A 26,379-nucleotide genomic window follows, 5' to 3' on the forward strand; every position below is an offset into this window, starting at 1 on the left:
CTTCATGAAGTATCCTGTAGTTCAGAATCTGATTCACTGAGGGAAAATCTACTGTTTCTCTGACCTTAGGAAGCAGAAACCTTTATTCTATTGATACCATATGGAAAGGACAAAGTTATGCATCTGGAGAGAGTGAATTCATGGAAAATCATGAGTTGTAGAAAGAAACAAAAAAAAATCCCCAAAACAAAGGAAAAAGTGAAGGTTTTAGATTGCCTGCTTATTAATGAATGTTTTACATAATTTTGTTAATCTTTGTTTTTATGTTGCAGAGTGCTAGGGAGCTTTCGGTTACAACTGCCCAAACATTCCTGGTGGGCATAGTATGTCATAAATTAAATTTACTATTAGTAATTCTTGTATTTTATGCTTATTATGTTTTTCTTTTTTCCTTTGTTTTCCTCTTCCCTCTCACAATCTTGCAAATAAGTGCTTTGGACTGTATGTGATCTCTAAATATATGGATGTCAATATTGCAGATTATGACAGTATACAGGTAAATGTGGTACATTTGATTTAAGGAACCTGGAATATTGCCAGCTCTGTATGAAGTTGAACATAGAAGATAGTCACTGAAAAAGGCCAGTCCCATTAAGTGTGTATCTTGGAATGTAAAGGGCCTCAATAGCCCTACTAAAAAAGAAGAAAATAATACCAGCTGTCTGTCTTTTAAGAAAAGATAATGTTATGCTCCAAGAAACTCCATCTGTCAGTAAGGAATCTCAAAAATTAGAGCATAGTTGGGTGGGGTTAATAATCTCTAGTGTCTGTAACAGTCATATGGAGTTTCTATTTTAGTGCATAAAAATTGTGCCCCTATTTAATTAACATAGCTGATGATACAGAGGGTAATTTGGTTTTGCAAATGTTAAAATTATGGATTCCATTTTTACTTTAGGCTGTGTCTGTGGTCCCAATGCAGACAATCCAATATATTTATTTTATTTTATTTTATTTTATTTTTGTAGTGCACTCTGAATTTGAGAAATATCTTTTTTTTTGGGGGGGGGGGGAAGGGGGAAGTGGGGAAGAAAGCAGAACTAGAATGAATGTTTGGATCCTGTCCCAGATGGATCTTGTGTGGCTCTTTCCATGAAAGTTATTAAAAGTTATGTCAGATCTGGATTTAGTAGATATTTGGCAAATAGTGAATCCAACAATAAGAGATTATAATTCCCCTCCCCACTCACCAGTACCTCATTCAGTATATTCTAGAACTGACTACTTCTTAAATTTCTCAAAGCATAATTGACTCTTGTGGTCAGTACCTCAATTGACCCTTTAGCTGTCTTGGACCATGCTGAGGAGGAACCTCAGCATCCTCACAGATAGATCACCTGTAAATAATTACTGGTGACTCAACACCTTCCTGTTGAATGATTATAAATTTGAAGTATTAATTCTAGAGGAGTTCAAATATATACTGGAGCTCAATCAACCTACTGCTTCCTTTGCTTCAATATTACGGGAAACTGCTAAAGTCTTCTTATGAAGGTATAATAATATCATTTGCTTACAAAAAAAGGAAAAATGGAATACAGAGATAGATACTTTAATAAGAAAAATTAAGTCCTTGGATGAGGATTATGTCACAAATCCTTTGCCTGATAAACTATGCATTCTTACCAAGCTGTGGTATGAATTGAATAAATTACTGTCTCAGAAGATGGAGTATGCCTTATAGATTGCACCAAGATTACTGGGAATTGGGGGAGCATGGAGGCAGGCTAAAGAGCAGATCCAACCATAAAAATACACCAGGTATACAACACTCCCTGGGGAATATGAGTATAACACAGACAAATTCACCAATAGTTCAGTCTATTCTATTCCAGTTTGCACAGAGAGAATCAGAATGTTATTCGTGAGGAAACAGATATGTTCCTGGACTTTATGCCCCTACAACAAATTTCAGAGATGGAGAAGGACATTTTTAGAGCCTTCTTTGTCATTAGATGCAGTAACTTTAGCCTTAAAGTATATAAATGATGATAAATCTCCATGAAGTGATGAATTTCTCATAGAGTCTAACAAATATATTGTTACCTCAGTTTTTGGATGTAAATAATAATAGTAAAAAGCAAGGTATGCTACCTGGGTAGAGGTTGTAGCCGTGTTGGTCTAAGGACAAAGAAGCATTTGCAAAAAATAATTTTTACAACTATTTTAGTTGGTCTAATAATAGATACTGGATTTACCCAAAGAATCTTGCCTGCCACCTTACATGAATCTATTTATGTAATTTTTAAACCAGGCCCGGATTATATGAATTGTTCTAACTATAGACCAATTTCTTAATGAATATAGACATCAAAATCCAAGCCAAAACTTTCATGCAAATTGAAAAAAGTCCTCCCTAAGTTAATTCACAAAAATAAAGTAGGATTTATCAAAAAAGGAGTGGTTCAGATAATGTATGTCAAGGATTGATAAAGTAGCAGTAGTACACAATGCTGGAGTTCCTATGGCTCTTTTAGCACTTGATGCAAAGAAGCCCTTTAATTGTGTTTTGTGGAAGTGCCTTTTTGTGTATTACTGTAGCAGGCCTTGAGGTCTGCCCTGGTGCCCCTCTGTGGTCCAAATGGCATGCTGGCTCTGTCCCGGTCCTCCCTCACTTCCAGTCTTGCTTGCCACAACTTTATTGTGGTTTGTTGGGAGGTGGTCCTTGGTGCTGAGGGTAGCTTCTCTGGTCCCTTGATGGTCAGCTCTGCCTTCATGGCTAGGTTCGCCCCACGTGGGGCCTGTGCTCTTCCTCCTAGAGCGCTTTTCCTTTAAGTGAGTGCTTCCTCGGGCTTCTGAGCACCCGTCAGGACTTCAGATGTCAGTCTTAGCCCCATTTTTCTCCAGCCACATCCTCAGGCTTGATGCCCACTGTCTAAGACCTCAGCTTCTGAGCATCAGGCCTGACTTAGCAGCAGCCCCTCCTGAGGCCCCAGTTTCACCCCACCAGCCTCCATATTCTCTAGCTTCTGTCATCTACAGTGGAGCATCCCCACTCATAGCCTCCTTTCTTGTAGTCACAGTCTGGTCCTATGGCAGAAAATTTCCAACACAAAACAGTGACCTAACAGGTCCTAATTTAAATATAAACTCCTCTGGGGCTCGAGCTCTGCTTCTCAGGCTGGCTCACTTCCATCTCTCCAGCCCCCAAGTACCTCTCTCTCACTGGCTTGGCTTCTTGTTGCAGCCAGTTCTTCTCTGAGAGATCCCCATCCTCCTGCAGTCAAGGCTAGACTGGCTTTTATATGATCAGAGATTGGGTTTACGTGCTCAAGCCCAGCCTTGCTCTAGTGTTATGCTGATCTCCTGCACCCAGGAGTGAGGTACAATTAATTGCATCATTAACTGCCTGGCCTTCTTAGTCCTTGGCTCAGTTGACTTGCACAGCTACTATTTGCTATCTCCTAGTGTTGGGTTCCTTGTCTACTTCCACTTCCCTAGTAACAGGGGTAGTGGTTCCTTGTCTACTCCCACTTCTCTAGTAACAGGGGTAGTGGTTCTCTGTTACAATTATCAAAGATGGGATTTGGTAAAGAATTCATTAGGTGGTTATGGTTGTTATATATAAACCCCATCTCGATAATTATGATCAATAATATGTTATCTAATCCATTTCTCTTACAAAGAGTGACTTGATAGGGTTGCCCATTATCTGCCCACCCCCTAGTTAGCATGTAAGCACTGGCTACAGCTATAAGGAATAAAGGGGATCTAAAAAGTGTTAATGTAGGAGATAGTGAACACAAGATCCTGTAGTATGCAGATGATGCACTAATATTTCTGTCACAGCCTGAGAGATCAGTTCTTGCCCTCTTCTTATTAATCAACAGTTTTGGCAGTCTATCTGGCTATAAAATTAATTGGAATAAATAATTATACCATAAAGGAAATGTTTAACAAATGACAGTTTCAATACCAATCAGAAAATATAACTTATTTGGATATTAAAGTATCCAGAAATATTAACGTTATTGTCTGCCAAGACTTTCATATGATTCTTGTTTTTATATTACAGGATCTGAACAAATAGAGTAGTTTAGCAGTATCCTTGTGGGCTCAGGTTAATATTTTAAAAATGAATGTCTTACCTTACTACTTTACTTATCATTTAACCTACCTGTTGTAATCCCCCAATCCTATTTTGTTAAAATTGACCAAATACTCAACAGGTTTCTGTGGGAAAGGATAGAAGGGTTTGTCTTGGATCAAAAAAGATGCAACTACCAATTGAGATGGATGGCTTCCATCCTCCAAACCTCCGTCAATGTCACAGTGCCTTTTTAGTAAATCAGGGTATGTACTGGATAACTGATGTAACTGAAACTCTCATGTGCAGGTAGAAATTGAATAGGCAGTCATATTTCATCTTCTATTATCAACCATCAAAAGCTCTACTTATCACTGTTTTACTAACTCTCTAATTTATTACATCACAAGGCCTGTATTTGGGGCAATCCCTATTTGAAGTATGGGTTTCCCAAAAATTATTTGGAGAAAGCCGATGGATAAGGGTATTGTGCCTGTAGAACAGCTTCTAGTAGGAAATTGTATTAAATCTTTTCCGAATTATGTGATGAATTTAATCTTCCAAAAACAGTTGAATGACAATATATTATATATGGTTGCATAAAGCATTAGAAAATCAATTTGGACATGAGGCTTTTGCACTTGGCTTCCTCTAAACCTAACAAATTAAATATACTTCCAGTAGATACATGTTGGAGATGTGATGAGTCACAGGCAATGCTTGATCATGTTTTGGTTATTCCCTATTATCAATTATTTTTGGAAATAAATTCTAACTAGAGTTAACACAGCACTGATACTATTGGCAAATATGTGTATTGTTGGGTATGTCCTCAAGGAATTCAAACTGAATCCTTCCCAAGTCACACTTTTACATTGGGCCTTATTAGTAACACATAGGATTATGTTGCTGCATTGGAAAAGTAGGACATTTCCAAAGGTCAAGATTTGATACAATGAAATGGTATAGGTGGCATCTGTAGAGAGAGACATGTTTAGCAGGCCTAACTGATTTGTAAAGGTTAGTGCAATTTGAAAGACTCTCTTAGAATATTTTGGTAGCTAAATTGTTGCTCATTGCACTCTTCTCTTTCTTTTTATATCTCACCCTCTTCCCTCCTTTTTTCTCTTATTGCCTATTGTTTGTGAAAGTTTGGGTTGACATATATAGCTAATATATATATATTTGATTTTTTTCAAATGCAATACAAAAAAGGAAGAAATCAGAGAAACCATATATATATATATATATATATATCATATGACATACACACATACATATGATACACACACACATAAATATATGATTTATCTGATTTCTTTCTTTTTTTTTATTGAATTTGAAAAAAAACCCCAACAATAATAAAAGAAACTCCAATTTAATCATGTAAAGCAACTCCAGATGTAGAACCAAACTTTGTGGATAGGGTTTTTATTATTATGGCCTTAATTCAAACCTCTAAAATTAAAGGAAGGCTTGGATTTGGCTCTTCTCTTATCAGGTTTCCAACTACTACTACTACTAGTTCAGCCTTTAATTAGGTTATGCTGGATATGTAAAATAAGCATGCAGAGACACTGGGCTGTATTATGTAGTGTTGGTTGACAAAGCATCTAATCACCTGATTAAATGGAGAGAGAATTCCCAATAAATAATGCATTTGATTAATTATTTCCTACTGATCCTGATTTCAGGCTGAGAAGGATCTCAGTGCATTAATGATTTGTGATCTGTTTCACAAGGGAAATGTTTAATTTATAGAAGGTTTATGGGTTGATCCATAAGATATACAAAGTCTTTCAGATTTCTAGCAGCAGAAAACATGTATTTTACATTAAGGTGACTATGACTTTGTAGATCAGAGTGTTTATAAATTGGCTTTGTATTTCATTGCTGGGTAGAAGTTGACTGTTATTCTGTGATCCATGTTGTGTGAATGCTTCTGTGGGCCTCTCTTTAGGCATGTGAGTATTCCTACTGAATTAATTAAAATTACTTTTGTGCATAAAATTATCCACCATGCATTTCAAAGGTCAGGGTCAAAGTACTATGAGTCTTGAAGGAAGAATCTTGACACTATATTTGAAACTCTCATCATGTTTTGTCCCATCTGTATTCAAATATTCATGTTTACTTTAGACCATGACTAAGATTATATTTCTATAGCCTCTTTCTATATTTCTTGTTTAATAAGAAATGTTAATGTAACAATTAGTTTTAGTAATGCATTTTTTATAAGTGTTGGTCAACTTTTTGCTGAAGTTGACCTAAGGCCTCTTGCAGGAAGTCCTTTTTTTTAATGCATTGTACCTTCATATCCAGAAACAGTATCAACTGAGTGTCAGGTGTCAACTGAAAATCTCTTGAAAAAGGAGAGAGAGAGTCATTTCATTCTGCACTGAGTGACCTGCTTAGCTAGACTATTGGAGCAAAAGTAGGAAAGTTGTTTTTTCTTAAAGGTATAATACTGAAAAGGAACAAGAGTGATCTGAACTAAGTGAAAGAAAGGTATAATTCTATGTACAGGAAGGAAATAAAATGAGAGATTGGAAACCAGTGCTTGAGACTTCCACTTTAATTAAGTTCCACCAAAAATCTCCTACCTCTAATTTTTTTTTTAATATACAAATCCTGATTTTTTTTTTTTAAGAGGCTGAAAAATCACAACTTTGGCTGAAGCTATTGGAGGCTGCAAATATTTAATGTCTTTTTAAAAAACAAAAAAACCATTAGAGAGTAGGGATTTCTGGTTAGATGCCTATGAAACAAAACAAGGCAAGAGCCTCCCCCCCACCCACCAAAAAAAAAAAAAAAAAAAATGCTGGAGCAACCAAAGTATTAGAAGTTTTGGAACATTTGGACTTTATATGTATAGTTGATCTATTTACTTTAGGTACTTTATCATGTATTAACCAAGTCACTTTTTGTATTGCTTTTCTAAAAATTGAAATACGTGTGACATTTGATACAGTGGCTAAATGGAAATTTTGAGTGAAACGAGGAGGTTTGGTTCTCAGTATTTGTAGTTGAACAGGTTTGCATTCCACCTCAAGAATTGCTATTGTCATTTCCCTTTTTTTCTTTCCTTGTTTGACTCTCCTTCAAGAGTGTTTCTCCATTCTTCATGGTATGACTCATGGAAGAAGACACTTATGCCAGAGTTTTGCAAGATCTTTCCATGAAATAGAAAAACATCAGTGCTTGCTCTAGGAAAAGGTATACACTTCTGCTTGACTTGCCTAATCAATAATAATGAGGTTGCACTTACTGCTACTTAAGGTGTTTCAAATGTGTTAACTGGAAGCTTCCAGCATTGCCAATACTGAGTATTCCAGTGTTGCCAATAGACCTACTTTAATCATTGTGCACTGGCCTTTCTTCTTTGGTTTGTTTTTTTAATTAAGTTTTTGGGTGTAGGTTGGCAAATATGGTAAGTAGGGGACTGGATAAACAGATGTAGCATCACTGAAGTGAAAGAAGCTATCCTGATTTTTACAGTGGCTGAGAGTCAGGCATATAATTTCCCTATTACTCCAGTTTGGGCTCAGGGATTGGGCTCGGAGCCAAATTGGGAGTTGAGCTGCTGCCTGCCACAGTCTGGTGTGGTTTATGCGGTAGAGGAGGGAAAGTACTGGGGAGACAATGCAGTGAGGCAGAGGGGTGCAGGGGGAGACTGCACAGCCTGCCCCCACCACTTGCCCCTCCCCAGTGTACAGGGGGCAAGGGATAGTGGGGCTGCCAAGGGAGAAATGGGGTGGGGGTCTAGCCCCTTGCCCTCTTCATTGCTTTGGTGGGGGGGGACAAATTAAGGTGACCTTCCAATAATTAGATGCTATAATAGAAAATTATAACAAATTTATAATTTTTTGTGTATAGAATCTAATTATGGGGGGTTGTTTTAAATTTGAAGTAGTCTTGGATTCAGGTAAACACAGTAACTACTTCTGAGCCTTTTAAGCCAAAGTAACTAATGCTATGTGTGGTGGTAGCTCTGGTGCCAAAAGAGGTGTATCTGTTTATACCACTGAAGTATTTGACTCTTTGTATAATTATAATGGAATGATAATTATTGGGCTTAAACATAAATGCAGATCACGGCATTTTATATACAGCATGCCTTTATTATATTGAGACCAGGGTGACCAGGTTTATGGCATACCACATCTAGAAAGCTTGTCTGGCTACAGCTGGGTGAATTATTCACAATGAATAATTACTTGAGTTGATTTCATTTTGTTTTTGCAAATTGTTTGTGAACATTCACACCCGCCTTAAATTGACTGATACTTCAAAATTATTCACAAATTTCTTTGGCAAATAACTTGTGACAACAGATCATTCCCAAACAATTTGTTGATGATATTTGAAATGAACAGTTTAATTGGTGTCAACTCATTACATAAGACTGTTGTTTCTCTTTTCTGATTGGTGAGTTACAGAATATATTAATCCCATACATGTTATAAAATGCAAACATAATATCCTAGATTTGTTTTAAATATATATTTGATCATTTAACATTAACTATTTGCCTGTAGTTTCACTAGTAAAGCTTATCTTTTTGCACAGGTAATAGAGCACTTGTGCTGAGCTTTTTATAGACATGAAGTCTTGCAAATATTTTCAAATTGAAGTTGAATTTCAAATTTGGGTGACTTTGTAGGGAGTTTTTCCTATTGTTTGTTCAGTTCTATCTGTGACATACCTTTTTTTTTAAAAGGTGTGTACAGTATGACACAACATTTTGTAATTCCAAGAACAGGATGTTGCAATCTCGTGGTCTAGTATGTAGTGTTTCTCTAAGTAATATGTGATTACAACATTGCAATAGGCAATGTGAAATGGGGACAAATTTTATATGCATCATATCTCTTTCATAATTGAGATATGCTACTCTGACTCAGTAGTTTCATCTTTAAATAAATTTTAAATTATTTCCTCAGTTAAACAGCGATTGGCCCAGGTATTTAACCTGTGTGACTTAAAGCACATAAGTAGTTCCACTGACTTACACACATGCTTATGTAAATTACTGAACTGAGGCTACATCACTAAGAAAACAAGTCTCTGTCACTTGATATTGTGTCCAGCAAGAAAACAAATGTGAAAGTCTTATAATAAATTAGAAACAAAGCAGACTTCATCAGACTTCATTACAAATGGAAACTTGCCTTATGTTTGTTATGATTTGTTAAAGCTCACAAACTCGGTTTAATTTAGGCATTACTTAAATTAAGTAATTACTATTAATAAGAGACATGAGCTAAGCCATGGTTTGCATCAATTTATGTGGTAGTTGCTTTGTGTACACTTAGGTAGAATCAGATACAATTCAGCCAAAACCACTACGTTTCATATTAAGATTTTGGGTTTGTACCCACAATTAAAATTGTAACTTGAGGGCAGTGATATGACCCAACCCAGACAGAGCTCTTGTGAAGTAATCCCGTCAAGTTTTGCAAAGTTCTAATAAGCAAACATTTCTGAGTGATCACATAGAGAAGGTGTGTAGAAAACCAAAACTTAAAGCCAAAGCATATTCCACCTCTTAGGCTCAAATGGACTGAAAAACAATTATTATTGTATTATATTAGTTACTGTTAAGAGAGTATCATTAAGAGACTATAATACAGACAGTCACACTTAAGGCGGGTTACGTTCCTGGAAAAGGTACAGTAAGTCAAAACAATGTAAGTCAAATCTGATTTTCCCATAGAAACAATGTTAAATAGAGGGTTATGTTCCTGATCAAGGGTCTGATGCCCAATTTTTTTATAGAAATGACCATAAACACCATATTTAAATCAATTGTTCAATCAACTATAAATGATATACACTGTACAGTACAAAGCTTTCTAAAGTATACTGTATATAAATCGATTAAACAGGGCAATACAGTAACTAATCACATAAAATTTTATTTCATCAGAAGGTGAAGGAACGCCATCATCAGGGTCATGTGATTCAGAAGGGCTTCTTTGGGGAGACTTTGGGGAAACTTAGGGCCACTTGATGGCTTTTTGAGACACTGATCCAGGGATGTTTGTTTTGCTGCCCTCTTTTTTTCATTGTAAATTTCCCTGTAGTGCTGTAAGTGCGAGGATACAATGCCATAAGTAATAACATGGGTGTAAATTGTGGAGCACCACAAGTGTGAATCACCATAAGTCAAAATGCCATAAGTCGAGGACTGGCTGTAACAGCTAGTGAATTGCCTGCTAAGAATGATGGGGAGCAGGGGGTGGGGGGATGAAGTGCTGTCACTCACCACCCCGCGCTGTCACTGCCTCTCAGGAGTGGGGGGGCAGGGGGAAAGTTTGCACGTGGCAGCTGCCACCACCACTACCCACCACTCCATGCTGCCGCCACCCTGTGTCCAGGCGCGCACCATCCCCCCCTTGCTCTGCGTCTGGCCCTGCGCCACCCCATCCTCCCCGCCCCCCCACTCCACATCTGGCCCCACGCTACCCCCTCCTTCCCCCCACTCCATGTCCACCTGGCCTGCTCCACTGGAGCCATGCCCTGCCCATCATTCTTGATGGGAATTCTTGCTGCAGCACTGGCTGAATCCATGCCCCTCAAAAGCGTGACAGACAGACAGACAGACTAAGCCCATATATATATTTAGAATAAATATATAGAAAAATAACCAACTTTATCTCAAAGGCTCAGAGCAGCTTACAATAAAAAAAAAAAAATAGCCCACAGAGAAGATTGCATAAACAGCCCAAAAGCTGAGAACTCCATCTTCCCCCAACCCAACCAGTCTCTCTCTTTGCCTAAACCCCCTCACAAGCAAACCTTCCCACCACTTCTAAGCACAACTTCATACCACTATTTGCATCCACCCCATGCCATCCCCACTCCCTACAGACATACTCCCACATCCTATCTCATCCCTAGGGGAGATTCTCACTTGCTCTTCCCCTCCCTCCCCAACAACCTCCTCCAACATCTCATCCAAGTTCAGACTCCTCTCTCCTATGGAGGGGCTATGGGTGTCACTCCCTTTCCCAAAACAACACACCTAGCTACTTCTCTTTCCCCCAACAAACAACATTAAATTCCAAAGAAACCTAACAAAAAGGTAAAAGAAGGTGGTCCTCTGTCCCTGCCTTGATCACTGTGAAAGCAAAGTGCTAAAGTGAGGGGTGGACCCTCCTCCTCTTTGCTGCTTTTTGTGGCTTGATCTTAGTGCTAAGATGATGGCATATTTATAAAAGTAGGTATGCTGTTCTTTTTTAGGGACCTGAGCAGGGTGAAATAGGATCACGGTTTAGTGTACAAGTCCAGTAGGTGCCTAGTCGGTGGAATAGGATCTGGTCTTTGAGCCAGATGCTGTATTCAATAATATAGAGACTGATCTCTGTGTCTACACAGAGCCCCATTGACTGCATCTGGGTTTTGAGTCCTGGCATCCACCTCTGCTGTTCTTAATGCAGGATCAGGCTTCTAGATTGACAAGCTCAGGAGAACGATTTTTTTTCCTTCCAATTGTATGTCCTATGAAATTTGAAATCTTTTCCCAGTCATTGGGCACCAGTGATTCTGTGGGAATTTCAGCTTTTATCTATCTTACAAATATTATATTTATTATGGTGTGTGCATATACCATGTTGTGTTTGGGCATATTGCAAACAAATATTTTGTTAGCTCCAGATTGATTCTTTTTAATTTTTATTATTCTTGTTATATGGGAAATGCTGGGTTTTCATTCAGCTTTGGGATGAAAACAGTTCTAAGAATGTCAGAATTCCTCATATAATGAGGATGATGAAGGCAATCGGGTAAACTTTGAGGGACTGCCTCCTGAGTTTGAATATTTAGAGGATGAGGCAAGATTGTAAGCTAGCCTGAAGACTCTTTTAGAACATAGACACAGCCTGATTCTGTACTGTTAAGCATCACACGAATTTAGGCTTTGTTCACGTAAGACACAAAAATAAGAATTAACGATACCAAAATTAATTATAATAGTTTTATAAATAATAATGAACACTAATTACTATTTATTATGCACATTGTGTCTTGGATGAAATCTGGCTGTATTTGGCACAAGCACTGACCCCAGCTTCTGAAACAGCAGTACCTGGTATAAGAAATTCTTCCTTTTAAAAATGTAGCAAATACACACTTTTGTTCCAATAATCTATTTTAATGAAGATCATAGACTTAAACTTAGGGACTTTCTTTATACAGGGTCTCTGGGAATTGAGGAAAAATGCAAAACTAAGCCAATTTTGCTATACAGGTATATGCATCTTATTTCATGTATATTTTCAGAGACTGTCCTTAAGGATCATAATGCATGCACTATAATGTTCTCCCATTGTCCCACCTCAACCCAGTAAAAGATACATATCCAAACACCCTTGCATATGCACATACGCATGCACACAAATACACTTTTTTCTCTCTTTGAGGGTTCCATTCTTCCCCAGGTTGTCCCTCAGCCAGAAGATAACCATTATTTCTACCTTCAAAGTCAAGATTTCTTGTCACTATTTCTTTCCTCAATCACAACTGACTTCATTTACAATGAAAGGGTAACTGGGGCTGATTAGCTAGCCATACTTCTTCCTGGACTGGGGAACAAGTTCAGTGAAGGCAGTGATATATTTCTTTTATTTTATCTTTTTCTGATATATTTCTTTTATTTATTTATTTATTTATTTGCTCTTTAGCTCTTTTATTTGCTCGTGTGTGTGTGTGTGTGTGTGTGTGTGTGTATCACTGCCTTCACTTCATTCCCTTATAAATCCCACATATGTGGGATTTTTTTTTTCTCTCTGAAGGAAGGGGACCTTTTACCCTCTTAGAAACTTCTTCCTAGTAAAACATTTTTCTTTTAATTTCCTGAACACAAAGTAGAAGTGGTCTATCTGAATTTGGATGTAGGGACCTGGCTGACTAGAAACCAAAGCAGAGAACAGGGTGTTCTAGATGAGATGAAATCCTTTTGGAATCAGATCTGCAAGAAGACCGGAGGATGGAGAAGAGCCCAGTAGGGTTGCTGGCTTGGCTGGGAAGATTATAAGCATTCTGATCATCACATCTTTTTTTTTCCACCTGAGCTGGTGAGCAGCCCAAAGGGCATTTGCTGACTGGGACATCTCTTGGGTGGCTTGATTTATAAATGGATCAGATTTTGGCCTCAGAGTGCTCCTCCCTGGGAGAACTGAGTTTTAAGAACACATGGTTGGCTTTTTCTACTTTAGGTATAAATGTATATTTTGGTTCTGATAATTTGATTTTACATGCCTACTTAGCAAATATGTTGATTCAATACCCAAAGGATCATGTTTCTTTGTGGTGTAGAAGTATTTATTGCAATATTTGTGGTATGCTGATGACACACTTTTGATGATAAAAAGGTGTATATTTTTGAGACTGTTAAACCAGTTCTGTCAAAATAGAACTAGTAGGTACTGGTGATTGTTTAGACAGTTGAAAAGGAACAAAAATTCCCCTACAGTTACTGAGAATGTCACAGGGTTATGTGGCGTTTACTTGATTTCAGAGACCTTTATGTCTCAAGGTTTTTTTTTGTTTTGAAGTTGAACTCGGAGTGCCATTTAGCATGAGGATATACCTGGATACCTGTGTTTATACCTGTGTCATACAAACTCAGGGATGTCTGTTTAGGTACAGTGTAACTGAAATTAAATTTTCTCCTCTCATTTAACACAGTGTTTTAATAGCAGTACAGCCAGCAGGATTCCAGGGTTGGTACCCTTGGCTGATTATTTGTGGCAAGGTTATTTTTATGTAATAAGTAATAGCATTACTTATCATAAAAGAAAAGAAAAACACATGTTTATAGATTAATAAACCATGGTCTAAACAAGTTACATGCCTTTTGACACCTGAAAACAATTCACTAGGGGGTAAAGCATGAAGATGCCTTTGGATTCCTTTCTGAGCTTATGAATCATAAGGAGTCTGGCTGTTGCTATACCCTTCACATGGTTCAGCTGCATGTTGGTCCATCAGTGTGAACCAGTGGTGAAGTCCTGGCTAAGCCCTTTCCCCATCTTCTTTCAATATGCCATTTTGAGTTGTATTGCACCAGGCACAAAGACCAGCCACAATATAATTTGTTTTCTCCATTGTTTAATATATTAGCTAAATATTGCTACCAAACGTCCATAGATGTGGCTTAACTTGCTGTCATAGATGTGTAGCCATAGAATTAGAGGGAGATAGAAATATGGGACCACTGAATACTTTATAGAGTCAGGCAGCATGAGATCGATGAAGTATTCTAATGTAGTGGTTGGTGCAAGGAGTAGATGAGTAAATGGGTTTACTGAAGGCAGATTGTGCCACAGTGTCTTGATACAGTGCCTTAAGACAACTGGTTGCCTAGACAATGGAAATATAGTAGATTTCTATACTCCAGTATGGTAGTAAAATCTGGAGGATTTTCATAAATTCATAGATTCATAGATGTTAGGGTCGGAAGGGACCTCAATAGATCATCGAGTCCGACCCCCTGCATAAGCAGGAAAGAGTGCTGGGTCTAGATGACCCCAGCTAGATGCATATCCAACCTCCTCTTGAAGACCCCCAGGGTAGGGGAGAGCACCACCTCCCTTGGGAGCCCGTTCCAGACCCTGGCCACTCGAACTGTGAAGAAGTTCTTCCCAATGTCCAGTCTAAATCTGCTCTCTGCTAGCTTGTGGCCATTATTTCTTGTAACCCCCGAGGGCGCCTTGGTGAATAAAACCTCACCAATTCCCTTCTGTGCCCCCATGATGAACTTATAGGCAGCCACAAGGTCGCCTCTCAACCTTCTCTTGTGGAGGCTGAAAAGGTCCAGTTTCTCTAGTCTCTCCTCGTAGGGCTTGGCCTGCAAGCCCTTACCTCCTTGGACCTATTCATCATGCATCTGCTGATGCACGATAAAGTGCCATTAGCTTTTCTGATGGCTTCGTCATACTGCCGACTCATGTTCATCTTGGAGTCCACTAGGACTCCAAGATCCCTTTCCACTTCCGTGCCACCCAGCAGGTCATTTCCTAGGCAGTAGGTGTGCTGGAAATTTTTCCTCCCTAGGTGCAGCACTTTGCATTTCTCCTTGTTGAATTGCATTCTGTTGTTTTCTGCCCACTTGTCCAACCTATCCAGGTCTGCTTGCAGCTGTTCCCTGCCCTCCGGCGTGTCCACTTCTCCCCATAGTTTTGTGTCATCTGCAAACTTGGACAGAGTACACTCACTCCCTCGTCCAAGTCGCTGATGAAGACATTAAAAAGTATCGGTCCAAGGACCGAGCCCTGAAGGACCCCACTGCCCCCACCCTTCCAGGTCGAAACCGACCCAATCCACCACGACTCTCTGGGTGCGATCCTCTAGCCAATTTTCCACCCACCGGACTATGTAGTCATCCAAGTCACAGCCTCTTAACTTGTTCACCAGTATGGGGTGGGATACTGTATCGAAGGCCTTCCTGAAGTCTAAGTATATGACATCCACCCCTACTCCTGTGTCCAGGCATTTCGTAACCTGGTCATAAAAAGAGACTAGATTAGTCAGGCATGATCTGCCTGCTATGAACCCGTGCTGGTTTCCCCTCAGCATAATTTGTCCTGCCGGGCTCTCGCAAATGTGAGCCTTGATAATTTTTTCAAAGACTTTGCCAAGGACGGAGGTGAGACTGACTAACCTATAGTTGCCCGGGTCCTCCTTCCTTCTCTTCTTGAAAATGGGGACCACATTGACCCTTTTCCAGTCCTCTGGGACTTGGCCCGTGCGCCACGAGCATTCAAATATTCCCGCCAGTGGCTGTGCAATGATGTCACCTAATAATAGAATACACCATAAGATGTCGAGTGGGTAAGGTAACTAGCAGGGTGAAAGTGCTAGACTTTAGGAAAGCTGATTTCAATGAACTCAGGCGATTAGTCAAGGATGCACTGCAGAGTAGGAGTTTTGAAGAAATGGAAGCCCAAGAAGGGTGGCTGTGCCTTAAGGAAACGATCATTCGGGCACAAAGCAAGACGATCCCCGAGCGAGGCAAAAGAGGGAAAGGGGCCAGAAGGCTTCCATGGCTGACCAGAGAAATCCAGGGCAGCCTAAGGGACAAAAGGGGAGCACGTAAAAAGTGGAAACAGGGAGAGATCACCAAAGATGAATATACCTCCTCTGCTCATGCTTGCAGGGAGGCAGTTAGACAGGCCAAAGCTACCATGGAGCTGAGGATGGCAACCCAAGTAAAAGACAACAAGAAATTGTTTTTTAGATATATAGGGAGTAAAAGGAAGGCCCAGGGAGGAATAGGACCCCTGCTAAATGGGCAGAAACAATTGGTGACAGACAGGGGGGACAAGGCTGAACTCCTCAACGAGTTCTTTGCCTCAGTGTTCCTAAGTGAGGGGCACGACAAGTCTCTCACTGGGGTTGTAGAGAGGCAGCAGCAAGGCGCCAGATTTCCATACGTAGACCCTGAGATGGTGCAGAGTCACTTGGAAGAACTGGATGCCTTTAAGTCGGTAGGCCTGGATGAGCTCCATCCGAGGGTGCTGAAGGCACTGGCCGACATCATTGCAGAGCCACTGGCGGGAATATTTGAATGCTCGTGGCGCACGGGCCAAGTCCCGGAGGACTGGAAAAGGGCCAACGTGGTCCCCATTTTCAAAAAGGGGAGGAAGGAGGACCCGGGCAACTATAGGCCAATCAGTCTCACCTCCATCCTTGGCAAAGTCTTTGAAAAAATTATCAAGGCTCACATTTGCGAGAGCCCGGCAGGACAAATTATGCTGAGGGGAAACCAGCACGGGTTCGTGGCAGGCAGATCGTGCCTGACCAATCTAGTCTCTTTTTATGACCAGGTTACGAAACGCCTGGACACAGGAGGAGGGGTGGATGTCGTATACTTAGACTTCAGGAAGGCCTTCGATACGGTATCCCACCCCAAACTGGTGAACAAGTTAAGAGGCTGTGACTTGGATGACTACACAGTCTGGTGGGTGGCGAATTGGCTGGAGGGTTGCACCCAGAGAGTCATGGTGGATGGGTCGGTTTCGACCTGGAAGGGTGTGGGCAGTGGGGTCCTGCAGGGTTCGGTCCTTGGACCGATACTCTTTAATGTCTTCATCAGTGACTTGGACGACAGAGTGAAATGTACTCTGTCCAAGTTTGCAGATGACACAAAACTATGGGGAGATGTAGATACGCTGGAGGGCAGGAAACAGCTGCAAGCAGATCTGGACAGGTTGGACAAGTGGGCAGAAAACAACAGGATGCAGTTCAACAAGGAGAAATGCAAAGTGCTGCACCTAGGGAGGAAAAATGTCCAGCACACCTACAGCCTAGGAAATGACCTGCTGGGTGGCACGGAAGTGGAAAGGGATCTTGGCGTCCTAGTGGACTCCAAGATGAACATGAGTCGGCAGTGTGACGAAGCCATCAAAAAAGCCAATGGCACTTTATCGTGCATCAGCAGATGCATGACAAATAGGTCCAAGGAGGTGATACTTCCCCTCTATTGGGCGCTGGTCAGACCGCAGTTGGAGTACTGTGTGCAATTCTGGGCACCGCAATTCAAGAGGGATGCGGATAACCTGGAGAGTGTCCAGAGAAGGGCCACTCGTATGGTTAAGGGCCTGCAGACCAAGCCCTATGAGGAGAGACTAGAGAACCTGGACTTTTTCAGCCTCCGCAAGAGAAGGTTGAGAGGCGACCTTGTGGCTGCCTATAAGTTCATCACGGGGGCACAGAAGGGAATTGGTGAGTATTTATTCACCAAGGCGCCCCTGGGGGTTACAAGAAACAATGGCCACAAGCTAGCAGAGAGCAGATTTAGACTGGACATAAGGAAGAACTTCTTCACAGTTCGAGTGGCCAGGGTCTGGAACGGGCTCCCAAGGGAGGTGGTGCTCTCCCCTACCCTGGGGGTCTTCAAGAGGAGGTTAGATGAGTATCTAGCTGGGGTCATCTAGACCCAGCATTCTTTCCTGCTTATGCAGGGGGTCGGACTCGATGATCTATTGAGGTCCCTTCCGATCCTAACATCTATGAATCTGTGAATCTATGAATGTCGGCCAGTGCCTTCAGTACCCTCGGATGGAGCTCATCCGGGCCTGCCGACTTAAAGGCATCCAGTTCCTCCAAGTGACTCTGCACCATCTCAGGGTCTATGCACGGTAGTCTGGTGCCTTGCTGCTGCCTCTCTACAACCCCAGTGAGAGACTTGTCTTGCCCCTCTCTTAGGAACACTGAGGCAAAGAACTCGTTGAGGAGTTCAGCCTTGTCCCCCCTGTCCGTCACCAATTGCTTCTGCCCATTTAGCAGGGGTCCTATTCCTCCCTGGGCCTTCCTTTTACTCCCTATATATCTAAAAAACAATTTCTTGTTATCCTTTACTTGGGATGCCATCCTCAGATCCATGGTAGCTTTGGCCCGTCTAACTGCCTCCCTACAAGCGCAGGAGGAGGTATACTCCTCTTTGGTGATCTCTCCTTGTTTCCACTTTTTATGTGCTCCCCTTTTGGCCCGTAGGCTGCCCTGGATTTCTCTGGTCAGCCAAGGAAGCCTCCTGGCCCCTTTCCCTCTTTTTCCTCGCATCGGGATTATCTCCCTTTGTGCCTGAAGGATCGTTTCCTTAAGGCACAGCCACCTTTCTTGGGCTCCCATCACTTCAAAACTCCTACTCTGCAGTGCGTCCTTGACTAATCGCCTGAGTTCATTGAAATCAGCTTTCCTAAAGTCTAGCATTTTCACCCTACTAGTTACCTTACCCACTCGATGTCTTATGAAGAATTCTATTATTAGGTGATCACTGTCCCCCGGATGGCTACCAATCTGCAGGTCCCTACCATGTCATCCCCCATTGCCAATACCAGATCCAGTATGGCATTCCCCCTAGTGGGACCGTGTACCTCCTGTGTCAGGTGGAGGTCCTGTACACAGGTTAGAAACCTGTGTGAACGGTGGGACTTTGCTGCCTGCGTCTCCCAGCAGATGTCCGGGTAGTTTAGGTCCCCCATGACTACCGCCTCCTTAGCTTTTACGGTTTCCGAGAGCTGCCTCAGGAGCCCCGAATCTAGTTCTTCCCCTTGGTGTGGGGGTGTGTAGCAGACCCCTACCACCAAATCCCTTTCTCCTTGCCCCCCATGTAACCTAACCCACAATCCTTCTACTTCCTCATCCTTCGATTCCGTCTTGATGAGGGTCGAAGTATATTGCTCATTGACATAGAGCGCAACCCCTCCCCCTTTCTTCCCCACCCTGTCCTTTCTGTACAGCCTATAACTGTCAATATGTACCGCCCAGTCGTGGGACAAATCCCACCAGGTTTCTGCTAGCCCCACTAAGTCATAGGTGTTTTCTGCAAGCAGGAGCGCTAGTTCATCCTGCTTGTTCCCCATGCTCCTAGCATTAGTATATAGGCACTTGAGCCCTGTGACTGGTGCCTGTGCTGCCCCCCAGCTCCGAATCCCAAGGGGCCCCTTATTTCTTACCTGCTTATTGCTTACCTGTGCTGTATTGCTGGCCGTCCCATGGCTTGCAGGTTCCTGATGTTCTCCTTCTTCAGGCTAGGCTGTCCTTGTGGGTGCCACATGGTTTGGTGGTCCACAGCTTCCCCTGCCCTCATCTTCCCCTCCCCCTGATGAGCCTAGTTTAAAGCCTACCGGAGGAGATCTGCCAACCTAGAAGAAAACACACGCTTACCTTTGGGGGACAGGTGAAGCTCATCCCAACTGAGCATGTCCCTCGTCGTGATGTGTGGGTCGTTGTCCAGGATGCTGAAGCCTGCCTCGAGACACCATTGCCAAAGCCGCCAGTTGGTCTCTCTAATGCAGTTGTCGTGCCGTCTTCCGCGTCCGTTCACTGGTGGGATGGAAGAGAATATCACCTGTGCACTGAACTCCTTCAGCACGCTGCCCAGAGCACTGTAGTCTGTCATCAGGTGATCGGGGGTTCTCCTGGCCGTTTTAGTAAAACATTTGGTATGGTACCATCTGGGAAAATGATTAAGCAGGAGATATGTACAAGAATTGTTAGGTGAGTAGCGAACTGGTTAATAGAAGGTCACAAGAGGTTACACTGGAAGGGGAAATATTAGCCTGGAGAGGGAGAAAACAAGTGAGTAGGGACCCTCAAGGATTGGTTTTGACACTGACCTCATTTAATGTTTTCATTAATGACTTTGGCAGAAAAACTTGTGTGTGGGCTGATGTCATAAAACTGTGAGTCCTTGTCAGCAGAGAGGAGAATCATACAGAAAGGACTGAATGACCTTGATAACTGCAGTAGTCGGACTGGAATAAAATGTAATTGTCCAAATTGCAAGGACATACGCATAGAGACCAGAGAGATTTCTGCTATATGCTGGGAGCTCATCAGCTGGAGGAGAACGTGGATGGTTTAAAGCTGGAGTTGTCAACTGGGGGTATGCATACCTGTGGGGGTACTTGAGAAGGCCCTAGGGGGTATGTGTGGGTGGGCAGGGATGAAGCGCTGCCACACATGATCCTGCACTGCTATGTAGGGGCTGCATGTCTGGCTGGATGCAGGGGAAGCTTGCATGTGGTGGCTGCCACTGCTCCACATCTGGCCATGCACCAGTCCCTTCCCTCCTCGCTTTGTTTCTGGCCTCCGGGAGTACACTGTTCTGTGTCCGGCTGCCAGGGGTACACTGACCCAAAATAGTTGAAAACCTGTGGCTTAAAATATGGGCTGGTTAAATAGTTCTAGTACGGTACACTAGGGTTGGGGTGGGGGCAGAGATTTACTGCTCTGCAGTAATTGCCTAAGTAGGGCATGATTATACTCCATGGTAGGGGAAAGCTAAATTCTGGTAGCTTAGCCATCTATTGTGGGGGGGGGGGGGAGAGGAAGAGAAAGAGAAGGGCTATTAAAGCTAAAGAACAATGTTTGCACAAGAACAAATAGATATAAACCGGCCTTGAAAAAACTTAATCTGGAAATTAGAGGAAGGTTTCCAGTAGGGCTGTGCGTAGCTTTGGGTGGTGATTTGATTTGGAGGAGATTTGCATGCCTGATTCGGTGGCCAAATCTCTGAATCTGAATTGAATCAGGGGACCAATTAAAAGTTCTGAATCGATTCAAAGCTCTCCGATTCTTCGGCAAAGATTCAGAGAGCTTTGAAGATTCAGGCAGTCCCCTGAATCAGGCCACTCTGAGCTGGTAAGTACTAGGGGCTGGCAGGGGACCCTGCCAGCTCTACTGACCCCCACCTGCTCCCCCAGCCCCCCTGACCCCCACCCATGGCCCCAGTACCCCCATGGCTGCCCCTGCCCGCCCCAGCTCCTGGTACTTTAAAAAAAGCCCTGGTGCTCATCGGGTGCTGTTGGGCGGGGGGACAATTCCCACTGCCCCATGCTGCATGGGGGGCTCTGCATTAGACCCCCAACCCCCCCTGTTCCCCTGGCCCCCCATGGGTGCCCCGCCTGCCAGGGCTCTGGCCCTTTAAGAAAAAAAAAGCCGAGAAAAGCCCCGGCCCCCACCGCTCCTGTTACAGCCTTGAAGCTTCGGAGGCTGGTGCAGAGCCCCCATGTAGCACAGGGCAGCGGGGATCACCCCTGTTGGCAGAAATGGTGAGTCCCAGGGTTTCTTCAGGTTTTTTTTTTTTCCTTAAAAGGCCAGAGCTGGCCCAACTGGGCACACATGGGGAAGCAGAGGGGTGGGGTTCAGGGGCTCATACAGAGCCTCCCATGCAGTGTGGGGCAGTGGGGGGGCAGCAGGGATCACCCCCTGCCTGGCAGCACCCACTGAGCCAAGGCTTTTTGCCCCCCAAGTACCGGGAGCTGGGGTGGGTGGGGCAGCCATCGCTGGGCTGGGAGAGGGGCGGGGGATGGGCCTGGCCTGGCTGATTCAGAGATTCGGCTCCTGCCAAATCTCCAAATCAGATTTGGCCAATTGAATGGGGACAGTGATTGGAATCACCAAATTGAATCACTGTCCCCCGAATCAGCCAAATCTGAATCCGAAGCACATACTAGCCGCTTTGCACAAGCCTAGTTTCCAGCCTTAAGGAAGTATGTTTCTGAAATGCCCTTCTAAGAGGAGTTGGTCAAATGTCCTCCTGAGCCTAGTGGGCTGTTTTGGTTAACGCCTACCAGTTTCTTAGTGAAATGCACACCAAGGCAGTGAGTGATGTGGCCAGATTTTTCTGTCCAGCTGGGTCAAGAGGGGGGTGGGGGTGGGGTCTTTATCACAAGTCCATAACAGGCCTTGAACTCATACCTCTGAAGCTGTAGCAAAATCCTCTGAAGCGGGGTTTTCAACCTTTTTGGATCAGTGTACCCCTGGCGGGGGGGAGGGGTGTGGTGGCGCATGGCCGGATGCAGAGTGGGGTGGGGTGGTGCCTGCGCAGCAGCGCAGGATAGCATGTGGCAATGTTCCATCTCTGCCCACCCACACGTATCCCCTAGGGCCTTCTTAAGTACCCCTGGTTGACACTCCCTGCTCTAATATCTCTGTCAATGAGCCCTATAATAGAAATGGAAGAGACAAAAGATACTAAGCAGTTGTAGGATAGAATGTGGTAAGTTTGTGAATGGGATTTATGTTTTGTGTGCTGTGATAGCAGAGGGCTGAACTTGATGACCCAGGAGTAGTATATTTGCTTTGCAAGGGGATGAATGTAGAAAGGGAAATTGTTTTGGGATGCACTGATTAAGCTTCAGAGACTCCAATAACAAGATCCAATATTGAATGGTAGTACACCATTTTACTCTTTTTTTTAATGTGCATTAATTTCTCTATAGACAATGTATTCTAGATTTTTATGGAACTCATTATTTGTAATTGGGCTTGTGTCAACAGGCAGTAAAGACCAGCCTATCTGCCATTAGTGACAGTTGACTTAACTCAGTAATAATACTTAGTGGTTATGTGGTGCTTTAAATTTTCAAAGCCCTGTTCAAATATTAGCTAATTAATCTTCACAACAATTGCTTTAAGTATTATTGTCCTTTCTATAGAGGTGGGTAAATAACTTTTATTATCCTTATTTTAGAGACCGGGAAATTGAGATCCAGGTGGTCAAGTTACATATACCTGGATGTATCTACCTGTTCTAGGTATTCTAAAATATCTGTTGTTTCATCGTTTAAAGACCTGATTCTGATTCTAAGTTCCTTGCAGTCAATAGGGGTCTTCCAGTGACTTCAGTCTGAGTTAGGTTAAGCTTGGGCAAATTTTTAAATAAAAACTAGCTTATACATGGCACTTTTAATCAGTAGATATCAAAATACATGACCATGAGTATAAGCAGCATTATTCCTGTTTCATAGATGGTGAAACAAGCACAGAAAGGAAGGAAGTCACTTGCCTAATGTCACTTGCCTAATGTTACACAGAAGGCCAAAGGAAAAAGAACAGAACTCAGTAGTGGTATTCTGCTCTTTTCTGGATGGCTAGATGACCCAGATTTGGTCACTAACAGTGTCATCCAGGTTTCCCAAAATACTGCTTACGCACAGGTTCTTACTTTGTTCCTGTGTGTGTAGTCCTACTCATGTAAATGGCTACATATGCACCCAGTACAGAATGCCAAACTATTTAAGTGGCATTTTGAGACCTTAGATGACCATGCGGATGACCAAAGTCTGATCATGCAGGTATTAGAAAATAATAGAATATCATCTCTAAGTTCTTTGTCATTGGCTTGCTGGATGTAATACTTAGGCCTTGGTCTTGGGGGCTTTATTTCATGATCAGGTGTGTATTTGCACTTTCAACCAAAGTCAGTCAACATGTTACTTTCAAGGAGCAATGGTCTCAAGTTGCAGCAAGGGAAGTTTAGGTTGGATGTAAGGAAAAACTCGCATAAGGAGGGTGGTAAAACACGAGAACAAGTTACCCAGAGAGGTTGTAGGATCTCCATCCTTGGAGGTTTTTAAGACCTGGCTAGACAAAGCCTTGGCTGGGATGATCTAGTTGGGGGATGATCCTGCTTTGAGTAAGGGATTGGACTAGATGGCTTTCTGAGGTCCCTTCCAACCCTAATTTCTATGATTCTATGACACTGGGCAGGTGACTCAAGTTCCATATTCTGTCCACTAATAAAGGGACTAGTGATGCAGACAAGTCTCAGTGGGAGTCAATGGCCCAATCCTGTTTTGCCCTCAAGAGCTGAATGACTAGGGTGCTCACCCAGGAAGCAGGAGATTTAGGTTCTAGGCCTCCCTCAGAGGTGAGGGAAGATGAATCTGTATCTCCTTCTCAGCAGAGTGCTCTAACAACCAAGCCACAGGTCAGGCATTATCTTGTTGCCTCTTTAGCCCTGGGTCTCCTTCTTCTTGGGTAAGTGCCCTTACCACTAAGATATTGGGCTTAATGGGCTAAAACAATAGAGCATTCTCATCCTCCTTCCCCACGTCATGGTATTTTTCCTGGCTACAATTTCAGGACTTATATTCACCAACTTAAGCATGTATTAAGCTACTTATCTTGCACAGCCAGAGCACAGCATGTTCAGTGTTCATGTGAATGTTTGTGCATTCACACTGTATATAGAACAGGATTGCAAACTGCAGGTGCTAAAAAGGGTGCTTGCAGAGCTGGGTATGTGCCATGTGGGCTTGTAAAGTGAAATAAAATTCTGCCTGAAGTGTCTACACACAGATCTCAGGAAGTACGTATCCGCATCTTTAGGCACCTAAATAATTTTAAAGGCCTAGTCCTAAGGGTCCAGCAAAGCCTATAAGCCAAATTTTTACTTGTAAAACTTCAGTGGTGATGTGCCAAAGAGATGCAGTTAGTCTACTGGGCGTACAGCAAATCCTAGTCAGACAGGTGAAGGTCTAGCTATTTCTAGTGTCTGAAGTCTAGTGTATGGGGGAGGAGGAAATCTCATGCTAATATATGCTGGTAATGGATGAAGACAACTCTTAATGTAAATGAGTGGCATCCAGCTTCACTCTACAGATTGTCTATGGACAGCTTATTGTAGGATGTATTCACACTTGGGGCTGTTTTGCTGCACACGTGGTCTCCCAGTGTATTTCTTTTCCTTGATTTAATGAAAATAGAAACTTCCTAGGTTCACTTCTGGTGCAAGCAGTCATGTGTGCATCCTCTAAAGTTTCCTCTAAAATTCTTCATTATTCTTTGCTTGAAACAGGCCAGTTTGTGAGACCTTTTCATTGTAAACTGGCTGGCAAAATTGCTTGTGACAGGTGAACACAAAAGGGTGAAACTTCCCTAAAACCACATGTAACTGGTCAATATTGTTACTAGGGCAGTCCAATCCCATCACCCCCTCTAACTTTGTTGCAGTGCTCTGGTAGCATACAAGAACAGTAGCTGAAGATTGCGGCTGCTGCTGCTGCTGTGGGGAGATGTCAGCTCTTTTTGCCACAGACATCTATGTCGAGTAGGCAATAAACCCTCCTATTTTCAGCAGCAAAAAAATGGGGTGACATGTCAGACATCAGTGAACTCCCACTGCCTGATGGAACAACATTTCTTAGAATGCCCTTCACACACTGCCCCACTACTGCTTGCTACTGGTGCTGGACCACGCATCCTTCTTCTACCGATGAATAATCAGCATAGTTTTCCCAGCGTTTGCCTGACAATCCCATCTGGTTTAATGCAACATTTCTTAAACTTTTGAAAAACAAGGTCTCTTTGATGAAAGTTAAATCAATAACACCCTTGTGTGCTATTAAAATCCCCTCCATCTCTGCGATTAAATCCTCTCCATCTCAACGTATGCATCTTTTGTTCACCTCACCTCTCCAGTTAGTCCTTCTCAGCCGTAGATACCACACACTTGAGGAAACACTTGAAAACAAGAACATAACTATATAGATAGGAGCCATGAACAGTAGCATAAGTAGGGCAGGGAGAGACTGGGGCAGCTGTCTTGGGGGCCAACTTGGGGTGGAGGGCAGGCAGAAAAATATCAGCTGCTGCTACAGCTACACAAACATGGCAGCAGCTGGAAGTGGCTAGTGTCATCCATCCTATTGCATTGTTACAGCTCTGGCCACCGGCTATGCTCTGTTGGTAACTGTTTTTGAAAAACAAGTAACAACATTGCATAATAGAAACAGGAATTAAAAGAAGAGACACCTCTCTTCTAATCATGTATGTAAATCAAAGAAAAGAACAAACTGGAAACTGCTACTTGGGGTACTGTAAGATGTCATTTATGGGGTCATTGTAATCAAGCTAACTTGTTTACAAGAGCGAAGGGGTGGAGTGAGCCAAAGAAATGAAGGATCCCGAAGAAAACTCTTTCTAATTAGTAATTGGTGACCGGTGGATGCAGCAGCATCACTAGAACTGGGCACGTGGAAGTGAAAGATAATGACATTCAGTTCCAAGGGCCTAGTTCTGATTGGTGTCTATCCAGAATAAATCCTCTGGAGCCA

At 42.6% G+C, this 26,379-nt stretch overlaps 1 long non-coding RNA gene across 1 annotated transcript in view; it reads left to right on the forward strand.

Moving 5' to 3' along the window:
- Positions 1–21,501: 21,501 nt before the first annotated feature.
- The window catches only part of LOC102564556 (uncharacterized), a 200,689-nt gene continuing 195,811 nt past the window's right edge, over positions 21,502–26,379 (forward strand). The window contains exon 1 of the long non-coding RNA XR_009460830.1: positions 21,502–21,588. This is a non-coding gene — a long non-coding RNA (uncharacterized LOC102564556). The remainder of the gene's footprint in view (positions 21,589–26,379) is intronic.

This window comes from Alligator mississippiensis, chromosome 3 (genome assembly GCF_030867095.1).
Source record: "Alligator mississippiensis isolate rAllMis1 chromosome 3, rAllMis1, whole genome shotgun sequence".
Lineage (NCBI taxonomy): Eukaryota > Metazoa > Chordata > Crocodylia > Alligatoridae > Alligator > Alligator mississippiensis.